Source organism: Microtus ochrogaster, chromosome 4 (genome assembly GCF_000317375.1).
Source record: "Microtus ochrogaster isolate Prairie Vole_2 chromosome 4, MicOch1.0, whole genome shotgun sequence".
NCBI classification, from domain to species: Eukaryota; Metazoa; Chordata; class Mammalia; order Rodentia; family Cricetidae; genus Microtus; species Microtus ochrogaster.
Window position 1 is genome coordinate 4,749,656 of NC_022011.1, and position 5,292 is coordinate 4,754,947.

Below are 5,292 nucleotides of genomic sequence, written 5' to 3' on the forward strand. Positions count from 1 at the left end.
TACAAGAGCTAGTTCCAGGACAGGCTCCAAAACCACAGAGAAACCCTGTCTCAAAAGAGGTTAAGAGCATTGCCTGATCTTCCAAAGGTCCTGAGTTCAATTCCCAGCAACCACATGGTGGCTCACAACCATCTGTAATAAGGTCTGGTGCCCTCTTCTGGCCTGCAGGCATACACACAGACAGAATATTGTATACATAATAAATAAATAATAAAAATCATGGTTGGGGCTGGAGAGATGGCTCAGTGGTTAAGAGCTTTGCCTGCTCTTCCAAAGGTCCTGAGTTCAATTCCCAGCAACCACATGGTTGCTCATAACCATCTGTAATGGCCTGCAGGCATACATGCAGGCAGAACACTGAATACATAATAAATAAATAAATAACCTTAAGAAATTAAAAATTAAAAAAAATCATGGTTACAGACATAAAAAAATAAGCCTAGAAAAACCTACGAGACAGTGATAGATATTTACCTGTTCAAATATAAAACATCATCCTGGGAGCTGGAGAGATGGCTCAGTGGTTAAAAGCATTGACGGCTCTTCCAGAGGTCCTGAGTTCAATTCCCAGCAACCACATGGTGGCTCACAACCACCGGTAATAAGATCTGGTGCCAACTTCTGTCTGCAGGAACACATGCAGGCAGACCATTGTATACATAATAAATAAATAAATCCTTAAAAAAATAAAAATAAAACATCCTGGGGGAGGGGAGATATGCACATTACCCTTGAAAGTGTGTGTGTTTCAGAGCAAGGGGATCAGATATCGATGAAAACTGGTGACCCAGGTAACCAGCCTCTCAGAGTCCCTCTGCTACAGTTTCCTCAGGGTTCTACATCCAGAACAGCTTCAAAGCTGCTGGCTGAGATGATCCAGCCTCACAGACTATCCAGCCGGAACTTCAGATAAGCCTTACACTTTCCCATTACACCAAGACTGGACAACAGCTAGCTCCCCCAGGACTTGACACTATCTTAATTTTCTCAGAGTCCCCCTGACAACAGGAAGTAATTTTAAGAACACAATGCCCATATTTCCAAGAGGTGGGTGAATGTTTTTGGTCATTAGGTGAGTTGTGTATGTTTATCATCATTTAAAGGGTTGGTTACAAGCTGTTATTGGTCATGGAGAAAACTAAATAAGGAGGTTAGATCCAAGGATCTCTTTCTGGAAGAGATTTCTTTCTTTTTTGGGGGGGGGATTTTTGAGACAGGGTTTCTCTGTAGCTTTTGGTTCCTGTCCTGGAACTAGCTCTTGTAGACCAGGCTGGTCTCGAACTCACAGAGATCCGCCTGCCTCTGCCTCCCGAGTGCTGGGATTAAAGGAGTGCGCCACCACCGCCCGGCTCTGAAGTAATTCTAAAAGACGACATCCCCTCTTCCAAAAAAGTTTGTCCTTAGCATTAGGGACATCAAATTAGGGGTTGATTATATCTGGTATAGAGTTGGAGATTAGGGTGCCAAATTATGTAGGCTCAGTGATCTTCTTTATAAAAAAAAGGAAATTGAATGGGATAATAAGTAGATTAGTGTGAACTTATACTAATAATAATAGTGAATAATTATGAGCTATTACTATAGACAATTTACATTGATATAGACTCTTGTATATTGATACAAATTCAAATTATATTTGTTATATTGAATATGCTCCTATTTCTGTTTATACCTATGCAAAGTTATTTTGTCATATTGTATGCATGCATGTTTCTACTTCTACTTAAGACATTTTGTATATTGATACAATTTTAAGATATATTTATCATATTGCGCTATACATTTCTACATCTGATCAAGATATTTATGCATTGTTTACATTTTAAGGTCATTGTCCTTATTTGTTGCGCAGTTGTTTAAGGATTGTCTAATATTCTAATGTAAAGTCTTAGTCTTTAAGCTATATAGGTATTAATAATTATAGTTCAATAGTCACCCATGTTTGTTATACTTACAGTTAGACTAATCAGGTTCTTTTAGATGCATAGAGATTATATTCCACAGATAGGTCAATCTCAACCACTTCAAAGAACTGTAGAATATGACATTTAAATAACTTAGGGTTCTGTTGATGTGAGACATGATTCCTCCTGACAGCACTGACCTATTCCCAAGAGAATGTTGAGCACCTAAGACACTCAACTTGGGAGTTTGTTTTCTTCTTGCAAAACTAGCCTTTGGGAAAAGAAATGCCCATGCCTCGACCACTGACAAAATGCACAGTGTCCAGACTGGACAAGCAGGATACAAAAAAAACCAAACTGCCAAACCTTGCCACGTCAGAGTTTTGAAAATGGTCTGTCATTTACCCTAGGCTTTAGCCAAAATTGGTTGCAAAACATTGCAAATGAGACTTTGAGTGATTGCCCAGGTAGCCAGTTGTCTCTGTCATTTATTGCACATTTTGGAAGTTGCTTGATTGCACTTCCTGTCTACCCAAGTGACATTATCTCCCTTCTCATGTCTTCAATGGTTGAAGACTAGATAGTTGTAGTTACTTTCCTCTCATGACTTAGTGAAGCCATTTCTAATAAAAAGACTTAGACTCCTTAGAATAGAATAATTATGGAAACATTTAGCATATGTTTCTTGCTTAATATTGTTTATGCTAGTTGTAATTTTAATTTTTATACTTGAAGCCGGGTGATGGTGGCACACGCCTTTAATCCTAGCACTCGGGAGGCAGAGGCAGGCGGATCTCTGTGAGTTCGAGACCAGCCTGGTCTACAGAGCTAGTTCCAGGACAGAATCCAAAGCTGCAGAGAAACCCTGTCTCGAAAAACCAAAAAAAAAAAAATTTATACTTGATATCTATTCTTATTATATATAGTTTTATTCTTATTATATGGGTTTGGAACTCTCTTATTTAAACAAAAGAGGGAGGTACTGAGGGACTCCTTCAGCCAATGGCCTTTGTGATGCTGGACCAGGTTGGGCATGGCCTTGGGTACTAGAAACAAGCGTGCATTCTCTCTCTCTTTCTCTCTCTCTCTCTCTCTCTCTCTCTCTCTCTCTCTCTCTCTCTCTCTCGGCTGTTGAATTTGGTTACTGTTCCCTGCTCGTGCAGAAGACTGTAGATCTGTGAATCTATCCCTAAATAAAGAACCCTTTATTATACCCCATTCTGAGCTAGTGTGGGATCATTTTATCACATTCATGTACAGGTATACAGAAATAGGGAAAAGGCCCAGAGGCAAAAGGTAAACAGGTTAATTTAAGTTAAGAAAAATAGGCAAGAAACAAGCCACGCTAAGGCCGGGCATTCATAAGTAATAATTAGCCTCCGTGTGATTTATTTGGGAGCGTTGTGGTAGGAACCTCAAAAAGCCACCAGTAACATATCCCACAACAATAGGCAGTTGCAAGCTACCCATAATGGATGCTGGGAAGCAAACTTGGGTCTTCTGCAAGAATGACGTGCACTCCCCAGACCCACCTGCCAGCTTTTCTAACCTACAGCCTAGGTAGTCAGACAGTCTTTCCAGCTCTTTCTTGTGAAGTCAAACTACCCTCACCACCACAACAGCTTCACTGCTGGGGTTCCAATGTGTGCCCTGATTCTGGAGGAATGTTCTCCATATGCTAGGTGGACACCTGGACACCATGAACCACGAAGTCAGGTCCCTCTAACTCACACCCGCCCACGGTGTCTCCCATTCCCAGTGAGTGAAGTATAGTCCGGCTCTGTCCTGTCCTCCCAGTCAATCTTGCCTCTCATCTCAACCTCTGACTTCCACGCTAGAGTAGGATCCTAGGAGACCGCCAATCTTGCTGCAGTGACAACACCCTGCATCCCCTACTTCAGCTTCAGCCAGGAAATGACCGCTGCTCCGGAAGCACCCTTGCCTGGCTCCTACTAGGCCGCAGTCACTGCAAGACCAAACTGTTTGCCTGTCCCGCTTCTAGCACACGACAGATGCTTAACGTGCTAAATATATCAGCAATGTACTTTCTCCACAGCTTACAAGGACAGCTCTTGGGTTCCTGTGTGACCCAGAGGTGAAGCAGGTCAGCTATAGGTCTGAGAGAGAAGGAGGGTATTCCTGGGGGCAAGCACACTCTCGGGAAAGGCTGGAAGTAGGAACGAACTCAGAAGCTGATGCTAGTCTAAGTTAGCTCTCTCCCTTGGGTGGGAATACAGCCAACAGCCTCCTTATCTCAGCACTTCTTCATACAGACCTATGCTAGATCCCCTATGGAGACCAATGGATTATGGGGCTTCCAAAACCAGGACTTCCAAAGCCATTTAGTGGTCACAGCTGAGTCCATTTGATTGCCAATCACTTTCCCTTAAACCCTAGACTCTGAAGGCCACTATTCCTCCACTTTCAGAGCCTGCCCGGAGTCACTGAGGGGACAAACTCTAACCCAATTCAGCCATTCAATCCAGAACACAGAAGACAAAGCATCCAGAACAGAGTATCCAATCTGGCCGAGGCATCAAGGAAGGTTGTTTTACTTGAAGTAGTTTTCCAAGACAAGAAAGGGTGAGGTAGGGCTCCAGCAGCCCAGAAAGCTAAAGAATTACAGCAGAAGGGTTCAGAATGCAAGGTGGGACAGAATCTGAGGGTCTGAAAAGTAAGCTTTAAAACTCATTGCTGCCAGGCAGTGGTGGCGCATGCCTTTAATCCCAGCACTCAGGAGGCAGAGGCAGGCAGATCTCTGTGAGTTTGTCTACAAAGCAAGTTCCAGAACAACCAGGAATTAAAAAAACAAACAAACAAACAAACAACGACAAACCCCTCAGTGGTAAAGAATACCAGCTGCTCTTCTAGAGGACCTGGGCTCAATTCCCATCAACCACATGGCAGCTCACAATTGCCTGTAACTCCAGTTGTAGGTGACTCAAGGCCTTCTTATGACCTCTGTGGGTACCAGGTAAGCACATGGTGCACAGATATGCAAGCAGGCAAAACATCAACACACATAAAACAATACGAAAAACGTATCTAAAACAATCCCAACCTATGTCTAGGATCATGGCTGGTCAAGTTTCTGGGAATAAGTGAGCACTGAGGGGGCTGGAGAGATGGCTCAGTGGTTAAGAGCACTGACTGCTCTTCCAGAGGTCCTGAGTTCAATTCCCAGCAACCACATGGTGGCACACAACCTTCTGTAATGAGATCTGGTGCCCTCTTCTGGCATGTGGGCATACATGGAGGCAGAATGTTGTATACATAATAAATAAATAAATCTTAAAAAAAAATAAGTGAGCCGGTCGGTGGTGGCGCACGCCTTTAATCCCAGCACTCGGGAGGCAGAGGCAGGCGGATCTCTGTGAGTTCGAGACCA